The sequence below is a fragment of the Coregonus lavaretus genome, assembly GCF_964263955.1.
Source record: "Coregonus lavaretus genome assembly, contig: HAP1_SCAFFOLD_922, whole genome shotgun sequence".
Lineage (NCBI taxonomy): Eukaryota > Metazoa > Chordata > Actinopteri > Salmoniformes > Salmonidae > Coregonus > Coregonus lavaretus.
Genome location: NW_028156249.1, coordinates 40524 through 54324, shown reverse-complemented (window position 1 = coordinate 54324; position 13801 = coordinate 40524).

Sequence of the window (13801 nt, the reverse complement as noted above, 5' to 3'; positions counted from 1 at the left end):
TACATTCAAAACCTTTCATTGTGCATTCATTTTGTTTGGAGACATCTTTCACCACACAACCATTGATCCAAAATATAAGTTTACTGTGAAATATAATGAGTACATTGGTTTAATCACCAAAGCACAACATAATGATACCTTCTCAATGTAGTTATTTTAACAACCTGTTAATCCAATAGGAAAAATGTAAGGTAAATGTTTCAAAATTGCTATTTGAATGTAGTATGCTACAGTACTGTAAATTACAGTTCATTAGACTGTTTTCACATTAGGTAATACACTTGCACTACCCATTAAAAGTGACTGAACATCAAATTAGCATACATTTTTATCCCATGTGTGATCAAAGGTGTGATCCTTGAAGACATCTTTCACCATGTACTGTATATATGCAAAAGTATGTGGACACCCCTTCAAAATCGTGGATTTGGCTATTTCAGCCACACCCGTTGCTGACAGGTGTATAAAATTGAGCACACCGCCATGCAATCTCCATAGACAAACATTGACAGTAGAATGGCCTTACTGAAGAGCTCAGTGATTTTCAACGTGACACCGTCATAGGATGCCACCTTTCCAACAAGTCAGTTCGTCAAATTTCTGCCATGCTAGAGCTGCCCCAGTCAACTGTAAGTGCTGTTATTGTGAAGTGGAAACGTCTAGAAGCAACAATGGCTCAGCCGCGAAGTGGTAGGCCACGCAAACTCATAGAACGGGACCGCTGAATGCTGAAGCGCGTACCACGTAAAAATCATCTGTCCTCCAAACTGCCTCTGGAAGCAACGTCAGCACAATAACTGTTAGTCTGGAGCTTCATGAAATGGGTTTCCATGGCCGAGCAGCCGTACACAAGCCTAAGATCACCATGCGCAATGCCAAGTGTCAGCTGGAGTGGTATAAAGCTCGCCGCCATTGGACTCTGGAGCAGTGGAAATGCATTCTCTGGAGTGATGAATCACGCTTCCCCATCTGGCAGTCCGACGGATGAATCTGGGTTTGGCAGATGCCAGGAAAACGCTACCTGCCCGAATGCATAGTGCCAACTGTAAAGTTTGGTGGAGGAGGAATAATGCTCTGGGGCTGTTTTTCATGGTTCGGGCTAGGCCCCTTAGTACCAGTGAAGGGGAATCTTAACGCTACAGCATACAATGGCATTCTAGACGATTTTGTGCTTCCAACATTGTGGCAAAAGTTTGGGAAAGGCCCTTTCCTGTTTCAGCATGACAATGCCCCCGTGCACAAAGGTCCATACAAAGGTCCATACAGAAATTGTTTGTCAAGATTGGTGTGGAATAACTTCCCTGGCCTGCACAGAGCCCTGACCTCAACCCCATCGAACACCTTTGGGATGAATTGGAACGCCAACTGCGAACCATGCCTAATTGCCCAACATCACTAATGTTTTTGTGGTTGAATGGAAGGAAGTCCCTGCAGCAATGTTCCAACATCTAGTGGAAAGCCTTCCCAGAAGAGTGGAGGCTGTTATAGCAGCAAAGGGGGGACCAACTCCATATTAATGCCCATGATTTTGGAATGAGATTTTCGACGAGCAGGTGTCCACATACTTTTGGTCATGTAGTGTAACTTAAAAAAAGGTAGGGGTGTGGATCAGAAAACCAGTCAGTATCTGGTGTGACCACCATTTGCCTTATGCAGCGCGACATATCTCCTTCGCATAGAGTTGATCAGGCTGTTGATTGTGGCCTGTGGAATGTTATCCCACTCCTCTTCAATGGCTGTGCGAAGTTGCTGGATGTTGGCGGGAACTGGAACACGCTGTCGTACACGTCGATCCAGAGCATCCCAAACATGCTCAATGGGTGACATGTCTGGTGAGTATGCAGGCCATGGAAGAACTGGGACATTTCCAGCTTCCAGGAATTGTGTACAGATCCTTATGACATGGGGTCATGCATTATCATGCTGAAACATGAGGTGATGGCGGTGGATGAATGGCACGACAATGGGCCTCAGGACCTCATCACGGTATCTTTGTGCATTCAAATTGCCGTAGATAAAATGCAATTGTGTTCGTTGTCCGTAGCTTATGCCTGCCCATAACATAACCCCACCGACACCATGGGGCACTCTGTTCACAACGTTGTCATCAGCAAACCGCTCGCCCACACAACGCCATACACAATGTCTGCAGTTGTGAGGCCGGTTGGACGTACTGCCAAATTCTATAAAATGACGTTGGAGGTGGCTTTTTTAAAATAGAAATTAACATTCAATTCTCTGGCAACAGCTCTGGTGGACATTCCTGCATTCAGCATGCCAATTGCACGCTCCCTCAAAACTTGAGACATCTGTGGCATTGTGTTGTGTGACAAAACGGCACATTTTAGAGTGGGCTTTTATTGGCCCCAGCACAAGGTGCACCTGTGTAATGATCATGCTGTTTAATCAGCTTCTTGATATGCCACACCTGTCAGATGGATGGATTGTCTTGGCAAAGGAGAAAGGCTCACTAACAGGGATGTAAACAATTGTGCATATGGAACATTTCTGGAATCTTTTATTTCAGCTCATGAAACATGGGACCAACCCTTCTCATGTTGCGTTTATATTTTTGTTCAGTGTAATATACTGGTCTATGACTGGCCCAGTGGATATTAATTGAACCATAGGGACTTTACACTCTATGTTACATGGCACAGTTCTTAAAAGTAATGGATCAACTGCTTAACAAACCGTTTCATAGAGCGTCATCAGACCTATATGTCCCACCGACATAAAACCTAAATGTCCCACAGACATCATACCTAAATGTCCCACAGACATCATACCTAAATGTCCCACCGACATCATACCTAAATGTTGCTCCAAGGACATCATATGAAATAATCAGCATTCTAAAATATGTTTTGAATGCAGTTATACTGCCTACTGAAATCGACTACGATTTACTTGATCAATGTATTCATTTGTATAAAGGCAGCCCTCCGCAACTCTCTGATTCAGAGGGATTGGGTTAAATGCGGAAGACACATTTCAGTATAGCATTAATTAGTTGAAAATAATGTCAGTCTAGGATCGAACGTTACATTCTTGTGTTATACATCAACTGACCACTAGATGTCACCTGAGGCTCAATGTTAAAGCTCAGTCCCTGAAGGACACAGGCTGTGACTGCTGCTGTCCACGTCTCACCCTGTCTATTCATCACTAGACGTTTTTCTCCCCCTCTAAAATGTTCCTTTTTACTGCCACTAGGAAATGTATGAAAACTGAACACACTCGATGAATAATGTGCAAATAGCTACTGGGTCAATATGCTATGTGCCAACTTCAAAATCCCAAGTTACCTTTCTTGTAAGCATTACATATTTCTAAGATTATACTTTAAGATTATTCTCTCTCTCTCTCTCTCTCTCTCTCTCTCTCTCTCTCTCTCTCTCTCTCTCTCTCTCTCTCTCTCTCTCTCTCTCCCTCTCTCTCTCTCTCTCCCTCTCTCTCTCTCTCTCTCTCTCTCTCTCTCTCTATCTCTCTCTCTCTCTCTCTCTCTCTCTCTCTCTCTCACACACACACACACACCACAATGTCTCCTTGTTTCTCACAGGGAATCTTTGATCAGATTGTACTTTGGCCAAGTGTGTATTTTCCATAGGGGTGCCATTGTACAAGGCAAGGGACACAAGCTGAGTACACACACACACACACACACACACACACACACACACACACACACACACACACACACACACACACACACACATGGTCCGGTGCTGCAAAGAAGGACCTAGAAAAACTGTAGCTGGCCCAGAACAGAGCGGCACATCTTGCTCTTCGCTGTTAGCAGAGGGCTAATATCAATACTATACATGTCAGTCTCTCTCGGCTAAAAGTTGAGGAGAGATTGACTGCATCACTTCTTGTTTTTATAATAAACATTAATGTGTTGAAAATTCCAAATTGTTTGCATAGTCAACTTACACACAGCACTGACACACACACTTACCCCACCAGACATTTATTTTCACGGTCCCCAAATCTAGAACGAACCACCAGACATGCCACCAGGGGTCTTTTCACAGCCCCCAAATTCAGAACAAATTCAAGGAAACGTACAGTATTATATAGAGCCATGATTGCATGGAACTCCCTTCCATCTCAAATTGCTCAAGTGAACAGCAAACCTGTCTTTAAAAAACTGATAAAGCAACACCTCACGGCACAACGCCTCTCGCCTATTTCACCTAAATATTTTGTTTTTATATACTGTTATGTACCAGTGGAGGCTGCTGAGGGGAGGACGGCTCATAATAATGGCTGGAACAGAGCGAATGGAATGGCATCAAACACCTGGAAACCATGTGTTTGATGTATTTGATACCATTCCACTGATTCCGCTCCAGCCATTACCACGAGCCCGTCCTCCCCATTAAGATGCCACCAACCTCCTGTGGTATGTACTGATATGTATGTGTAACTGATAGCCTAGATGCTACTGAACGTAAATGTAATATTTTCAAATGTAAATGATAAATGTAGACCTAGAATGTTAATGTTCTCTATTATGCCATGTTTCGGGTGGACCCTAGGAAGAGTAGCTGCATCTATCGCAACAGCTAATGGGGATCTTAATAAAATACCAAATACACACACAAAAACACACAATACACAACCGGGGACTCAAACAAGTCCTGATGCAAATGTTCCCTAGAGATAGTTTCGCTGATCTGTTATCATCGATGAGTGCTAGATGTCATGAAGATAGATGGAGGGGAAAACGTTGTGTGGTGAGCACTTTCTTGATTTATATGTGTATACTGTGTGTCAAACAAACAATGAAGTTACAGTCAATTGAAGAGGACCTGTGCGTGTGTGTGTTTGTGAGTGAGTGTGTTTCCTTCACAGAGAACTGAATGTCTCTCTTTATGATGTTGAAGTGTACTACACATGATATCTGGGTGCTTTTTGTAGATAGGCATTTCTCCGGCCACCACCCATGGGAGCCACGAGGACCCCACACACTGGTGGCCTGTTGTCCATCCACCTGTGTGACCTCCACCGGGATGACCCAGTCCCAGCTGAGAGCATGCCCAGCAGGGGTCATCCAGACTGGGATCCCACCTGGTGTCTGCCCCACTCCTGGTACAGCCACACTGTTAGCTCAACTGGTGCCTCCTGGACAGCTGAGCCCACTCCAACACTCAGGACAGAGTGGAGATAAGCAAGTAAACAGCTAACACACTTAAAAGAGTGATTTCCCAACCGTCCTAAAGAAATTGTGTGTACAATGCAACAGATATCTCACAACTGCATCTCCAGCAACTTCCTGAAAATGCTTTGTGAAGTTCCTCTTACGTGAAATAACTTCCCCCTAAGTAAAGTTTCCCCAATGGCACTGAGAGGAACTAATCATTTTTTGTCTTTTCAGCCGGAGCAGTAGAGGTAGGGTTATAATAAGCCTTGGCCAGTATTCACTGCTCTATCATCACATTCCACTTTACTATGTTGAAGTGCCATGACAGCAGCATCGTGAGGTTCACTCAGGTCATGTGACTGGGGAGTGTGAACACTGTCTGGGTGTCACTGGGCCTCCACCAACACACTGCTAATGAAGGACAATGAAGGACCACTTCATCATCTTTCTCTTACACACTCGCACGCTTTCACACACGCAAACCCATATTAACCGTTCACACACACATCTCCAACAAACACTCAAACACAAGGAGACGATGGAGACACGCACCGGCAGCTTCACAAAGACGGCAGCACCTGCACTGTGTTTAAATACCAACAGCTGTGGCCTACAGGAGCAAGAGCTGAGGCTCTTTTGTTCCCACTGTTTGCTGCCAATCCCACACACAGACAGACACACATGCATGTTTGCACGCACACACACACACAGACTCATGCACACTTCCCCCCTCCTGGTCCTATATTTCCCCACACACCAGACAAGCCATACATGTTTAGTCTGTCTGCCAGTTTGTTTGCCCACTGACTTCTCTTTTTGTTGCCCTGTCTTGGCTTTTGTTTGATGTTTATTGCTGACTGTAGCACTTGACAATTGCAGCTGGGACGGGAGGGTAAATGAAAACAGATCAGATCAGGTGACCGAATGTGAGAAAGGACTGGTTTGAGTGATGGGAACACAACACAAACAATGAGTCTGAGTGTACAGTATGTGAGTGTTTCCAGTGGAGTTCGTCCACAAAGGACACCTTGTGCCTGTAAAACAAGATCTTAGATAATAGACGCAATGAGGTTGGAAACCCTGTGATTCACTTAGTTTGGTCTCACTAACACTATGTGTTCAACCTCAATGTTACTAATGAGACTCAAAGCAGAAAGGCTTGAGTTGATCCATGGGTCCACCAAACATATTTACTTGGAATCTCCCACACCAACCCCCTCAAACCACCCTAGACACACACACACACACACACACACACACACACACACACACACACACACACACACACACACACACACACACACACACACACACACACACACACACACACACACACACACACACACACACACACACACATACACACACACACACACACACACACACACACACACACACACACACACACACACACACACACACACACACACATACACAAACACAGACACTGACACACACACAGAGTTGGCCAGACAGTCCTACAGCCCTTTTCTCATTCCCCCTGGGCCGGTGCTGATTCCTTTTCCTTGGAGCTGAGAGCTGAGCTCCAGCAAAGTACCTCTGGCAGTACGGCCTGTCCTCTCAGTGCTGCAGATGGCTCCCACTGAGCCCAGAGCACACGGGTGGGGGTCAGGGTGTGTGTGTGTGTAGGGAGTGGGGAGTACTTCTCTAGATCAGCTGCTTTTCCTCTATCAGGCCTAGCAGGGCAGGCAGACTAGTGGCAGAATATGATTTTAAATGGAAAGTAATCATGTGATGTTTCTCTAATCCAAGCAGGCTTGTGATGCACCAGTTGTTCGGAGATCAAACCCACATTGAGTTTGTGTTAAATGTCTGACATTACAGTCTGTGTTCCTGCATGATAGAGAGAGAGAGAGAGAGAGAGAGAGAGAGAGAGAGAGAGAGAGAGAGAGAGAGAGAGAGAGAGAGAGAGAGAGAGAGAGAGAGAGAGAGAGAGAGAGAGAGAGAGAGAGACAGACAGACATAGAGAGAGAGAGAGAGAGAGAGAGGGAGAGATTGATAGAGAGAGAGAATGAGAGAGAGAGAGAGAGAGAGAGAGAGAGAGAGAGAGAGAGAGAGAGAGAGAGAGAGAGAGAGATAGAGAGAGAGAGAGAGAGAGAGAGAGAGAGAGAGACCTCACAGTGAACTGAGGTCATTCTGACTCTTCTGGTCAACCAAAGAGAAATAAGGTCATCAGCATTGATTGGTGGGGACGTTATGAGATGGATGTTGGTCCTAGCATTTACAGAATTAACCCATGAGCGGTTCCTGAAGGAGATGGCAGTGGTGTGTGGTGTGTGTGTGTTTGGAGGAGGGTGCAGTAATAAAATACTGTCCCGCACATAGCAGGGTTCACCCTCCGCCCAGGAAACTGTTGCTTTTGGAGGTCACGGCACCGAGCAACAGTCTGGATCTGGGCCTCAGAAGAGCTGAGACAACACACACACACTTACAGTATACAGATGGAAGACATGCTGACGTGCCTTTCAACCTTACTACCCGCCTCATGTTGAAACCTACACTAAGATACATTAAGCTAAACACTCCTACAGGCAGAGTCAAATCAAAGGAGCAGAAGTTTACAAAGGTCCTCTGTGAAGGTTCTTTGTCAAGTTTGAGGTACAGCAGTGGCCACTTTTTTTCCCACATTCAATAATTATACTGCTTGTATTGCTAAGAGGCCTTCTCAAGGCTGATATCTAAACACAGGAAACTAGGGCAAAACCAACTAGAGACACACAGGCATCGTATTAGGGTTTCCACTGACTCTGCCAATGTTTCTGCCATGTCCATCTTCCAGCAACGCCCTGTTGTGACTGCCAGTCAACACATTCCCCCACAGCGTATACATGCAGACGCAAACACACACACAGTCATGCACACGCTTACAGTATACACACGCACATATGCATGCTCACACACACACATGCACACACACACACACACACACACACAAACACACACACACAGGTCGGTCCAGAGTTTTAGTTTGGCAAAGTACCACACATTCTGTATTCTGAGTACTTGAACACAGTCGAAGAGCTAAAAATAGTTCTAGGACCCTGGCCCTCTGCCCAGTCCCTTAACTCTCGATAAGTTATCCTCTCTCCTCTCTCCTCTCTCCTCTCTCCTCTCTCCCAAACACTGAGCCTTTTACCCTCCCTTGATTCTCAAAAAATCTCAGTTTTACTGCCTCTTTCTACCTCTCCAATGTCCACCATGCACGGAAGAGTGGTAATGCAAGCACACTAACTCCAAAAACGATTCAAAATGCCATTTTGGCTTTTGAGCAGTGAGCCTTGCCCGAGGACATAACAGACGGAGAGTAACTGTATTGAACTGCGCAGTTTGCATTCCATCAAGCCTTATCTCTCCTGCCTTTCCCCTTTAATGTGAAAATACCAGGCAATTTGTAAGTCGCTCTGGATAAGAGCGTCTGCTAAATTACGTAAATGTAAATGTAAATGTAATGTAAATGAGGGTGTCTGGCCTCTGTCTCTCCTCACTGTTTGTTTGTCTTTATCCTTGTTTTGTCTTCTACTGCTTCATCGCAAGCCCCTCATCTGTCCTATCCCCTTATCCCTCCTTCCCTATCTCCTATCTCCTATCTCCTATCCCGTTATCCCTCCTTCCCTATCTCCTATCTCCTATCTCCTATCCCGTTATCCCTCCTTCCCTATCTCCTATCTCCTATCCACTTATCCCTCCTTCCCCATCTCCTATCCCGTTATCCCTCCTTCCCTATCTCCTATCTCCTATCTGCTTATCCCTCCTTCCTTATCTCCTATCTCCTGTCTCCTATCCCATTATCCCTCCTTCCTATCTCCTATCCCCTTATCCCTCCTTCCCTATCTCCTATCCCGTTATCCCTCCTTCCCCATCTCCTATCTCCCTGTTTTTTCTCCCTCGTTTCATCTCAGGACTGTGAAGTTCTTTCCTGCCTGTTGTTTGGTTTAAAGATGAAAGATGTTGTTTCTTGTCCTGTTTTCATTTTTTGGTCAGTTGAGGAATTAGTGCCTATGGAATATTCATCTATCTATGAGTAACGGACGGTAATGGTGTAAAGTCCTTTATGTCATTCTACTGAGGGAACGTCTTCGGTTCATCTAGTGTCCTAGGTATAACCTTATACTTCATCCGAAAGACATACAGCACTGTATACATATAGGCATATGTAACTCAGCTCAGAGAAGCATATGTTTTGTAAACTCAGATTCGCTTTTTTATTTTACAGGAGAATATAGTTTAAAAGGAGATAAATCAATGTCTCCAGACTCCTAAAAGAGCTAAACAGAACCCAGTGAAAAGTATTAAATGTTCCCTACTCTGACTGAAGGAGCGGAGGGTGGGGTCAGAGATTTCTATTATAAGTTCTAAACTGTCCCTTGTTTTATTGTCCAGAGAGTGAGGTAGCACAACGCTTGGTTAGTTTGTGTATGCTCAGTCAATACGCACACAGCCAGTCAGTTCAGCTCCTGACCTCCTGTGCACACACATACACGACAGTGGCCTGCTAAAACAGAAGAGGCTCTTTAAAACAAAACATTCCTCACGCAGTAAACTCCCATCTCTCAACACAACACTACCAGTGTACCAGTAACACAGTATAACACAAAGTCTCTCCCAGTCCAGATTGAGGAGTATACTAGTGTGACAGGCAGGTGTGCTCAGTGTAACAGGATGGTAGTGCTAGGGGTATTAATACTGTACTGGAGCCAGAGAGGGGTTGTGGGTTAACGGGGGCGAGGGGGCGAGGGGGTCAGAAGTTTAAACTGGGAATGTTTTCCCTTGCCTGCCCTGCCCTGGCCCTGACACCAGTCCCTCTGGTCTCCCTTTCTCTCTGGGAACAGATGTGCCCGCGGCGACGGTTCAAAACACCATGATCCTCCACTGCTAGTTAACATGACCCCTCAGGCTGTCCAGGGAGACCTGCAGTACACACACACGTACAAGCATGCGTTACACATGCACATACACACGCACATGCACACACACACACACACACACACACATGCACACACACACACACAACACACACAAAATACACGAGACAAGAGCTGATTATACTCACAGTCCACATCGTCATTCCTTTAATGATCTTTTATTCCATTACATGGCCTTTCTGTCACAAAGTATTCATTTATAAAGCAAGATATTCCTCAGAGGGAACTTCAGGTCAGGTACTGTAGTTAAAGGGCTCCACTATCCACTATCCAGTACATGTTGGGCCAATAGCCCAACAGCCCTCTATTCACCAACTAACTGTAGCCTCATAGCGTAAACCTCCACCATACCTAACAGCAGTGGGGTGAGGGGTGGAGGGATGAGATGGGAGTTAAGTTCAATGCTTGACCCAGTGGGTACTCAGGAAATCCTGTGGGAGACTGGGTTGAGAGGTCAATAGGGTAAAGTAGATCGTCTAAATCCCTATTTCAGAGGAATGAGATGACCCCTGACCTTTGAACACTGTGACTGCATCTGTAAGATGATGGTTGTAGTTAACTCTTCAAAGATAGATCTCCTTCCAAAGGAACCCCCCTCCCCCCTCTCACAGCATCAACCAGTCGTAGCTTCAGCTATTGGCCATTTATTGTTTGTTGTTGAAAATCTAAATGGATCCAACTTTATTCAACTTCTGCACCTGTAAGTAAATACCACCATTTTGCACCAATAAATAAATATGCCTACCCTTCTCCAATCCTAACCTACCAACCGCTCCAATCCCTTACAAGACCGTAGGGTCCACTAACTTACACTGACTTTTAAAGCTTCACGGAAACATTCATGTTAATAATCAGTCAAGTACACCCCCATAAGACTTGTGCAGTAATCCTACATGTAACTGGATGGTGCACAGAGAGACTGTGAACAACAGGGCCTGCTCTGCTCTGTCTCCCATCAGCCTGACATATGTGACTTGGGTCTATTCTACAAAACGTCTCCCTTGGAAACACCAAACCACCAATGTCAACAAATGGGCTGGGGCGGCCGTGGAGAGAAAAAGACAGGAGCGGAGAGGTAGGAAGACAGGAAGTGGGTGGGATCAGCCAACAGAAAGGCTTGGGGAAAGTATTTTATTAATACCCCACCAGGAGAGAGAGAGTTAGTGAGTGGGTGGAAGAACGAGTGGAAACAAGAGTAAGAGACATCTCAGAATGTCTTTATGTGAGACTCTTATAGGCTTTAGAAGACGACCCCTACCCTGTCTGTCTCCCTGTGTGGACCTCCTCCCCAGAAATGACTATGAATACTAGGGCAATCTCTCCTACACAGCTATGGTCTTTTTCCAGGGATAGCAGTGGCTATCCCAATCTCATACATACCAAACAAGTAGCACCCCCAGCCCATCATCACAGAGCCCCCCCCCCCCCCCCCCCTCTCTGATCTCTCACTACAGGGACACACATCAAAAAGGTCAGATAGAGGGTGGTTATATTTGTCCTGTTTCACACATGTACAAGTGTGTAAGCTGTACAAGTGTGTGAAATGGAAATATCCCATAATGAAAATGCATATCCCACTCCCCCTGAGGCACCCTTGGAGAGTGGGGTCACAGACATGGTTCTCCACTCACCAGGCTAGAGAGGAGAGGAGCAGGGCTGGCCTGTGTTTGCACTAGGGGGCCCACTACCACATCCACAAGCCCACTCTAACTCTCTACTAATTAACCCCCTCATTCACCCCCTGCTCCTGATCTGGTGCCTCAGCCTGACACGCTGTATCAGATTAGCCTGCTAACTAACCCCCCATCCACCCCCCTGCTCCTGATCCGGTGCCTCAGCCTGACACGCTGTATCAGATTAGCCTGCTAACTAACCCCCTCATCCAACCCCTGCTCCTGATCCGGTGCCTCAGCCTGACACGATGTATCAGATTAGCCTGCTAACTAACCCCCTCATCCACCCCCCTGCTCCTGATCCGGTGCCTCAGCCTGACACGATGTATCAGGTTAACCTGCTAACTAACCCCCTCATACACCCCCTGCTCCTGATCCGGTGCCTGAGCCTGACACACTGTATCAGATTAGCCTGCTAACTAACCCCCTCATCCACCCCCTGCTCCTGATCCGGTGCCTCAACCTGACACGCTGTATCAGGTTAACCTGCTAACTAACCCCCTCATCCACCCCCTGCTCCTGATCCGGTGCCTCAGCCTGACACACTGTATCAGGTTAGCCTGCTAACTAACCCCCTCATACACCCCCTGCTCCTGATCCGGTGCCTCAGCCTGACACACTGTATCAGGTTAGCCTGCTAACTAACCCCCTCATCCACCCCCTGCTCCTGATCCGGTGCCTCAGCCTGACACGCCGTATCAGGTTAGCCTGCTAACTAACCCCCTCATCCACACCCTGCTCCTGATCCGGTGCCTCAGCCTGACACGCTGTATCAGGTTAGCCTGCTAACTAACCCCCTCATCCACCCCCTGCTCCTGATCCGGTGCCTCAGCCTGACACGCTGTATCAGGTTAGCCTGCTAACTAACCCCCTCATCCACCCCCTGCTCCTGATCCGGTGCCTGAGCCTGACACACTGTATCAGATTAGCCTGTGTGAGTGACTGTGTGTGCATGTGTTAATGGAGCATCATATCTCAACTGCGGGAAACTGAGAGGCAGGAGAGAGGGGGGCTTGAAGGAGGAGAGCAGGAGGAGAGGAAGACAGAAGGGGGAAGGGGAGAGATGGGGGAAGCGAGAGAAAGAAAGAAAGAAAGAAAGAAAGAAAGAAAGAAAGAAAGAAAGAAAGAAAGAAAGAAAGAAAGAAAGAAAGAAAGAAAGAAAGAAAGAAAGAAAGAAAGAAAGAAAGAAAGAAAGAAAGAAAGAAAGAAAGAGGGGGGCTGGGTGAGAGTAACAGTTTGGAAAGAGACTGCAAATGAATGGGATCAATCTCTTTGTGTTGGCGCAAACAGAGAAAGAGGAATATTGAATATTTTGGATGCTCCTTCCTTCGGCAAACAAAGAAAAACAAATCAGACACTCTGACTATGAATTATCTTGCTCTATGAGGGTAATCATAATAACAGCCATTCACTTTCTGTGAAACTTCAACTCTCTTAAACCATTATTGGAGGGAGAGGCCTTTATTTCTTTCAGTTTTATTGCGTTGGCGTGGGCTGAGCGAGTGAGCTCTAAAAATAAAACATATGTTCCTGCAGTTCTGTGGGAGCTGGGCCTCTGGGGTATTGTTTTGGGAGATGGGGGAGGATGGGGAGGATCTGTCCTCCCCAGAGAGAGAGAGAGAGAGAGAGAGAGAGAGAGAGAGAGAGAGAGAGAGAGAGAGAGAGAGAGAGAGAGAGAGAGAGAGAGAGAGAGAGAGAGAGAGAGAGAGAGAGAGAGAGAGAGAGAGAGAGAGAGAGAAAGATAGAGACAACTGAGAATGGATACAGATAGAGGGGAAGTGGGGGAGGGCCTTTCACTTGAGACAAGGAGAGAATTACTGAGGAGAGCTGCTGGGGAAATACTCCGAAAAAATACTCCGAAAAAAACACATCCATACATTGACATACAGTGGGGGGAAAAAGTATTTAGTCAGCCACCAATTGTGCAAGTTCTCCCACTTAAAAAGATGAGAGAGGCCTGTAATTTTCATCATAGGTACACGTCAACTATGACAGACAAAATGAGAAAAAGAAATCCAGAAAATCACATTGTAGGA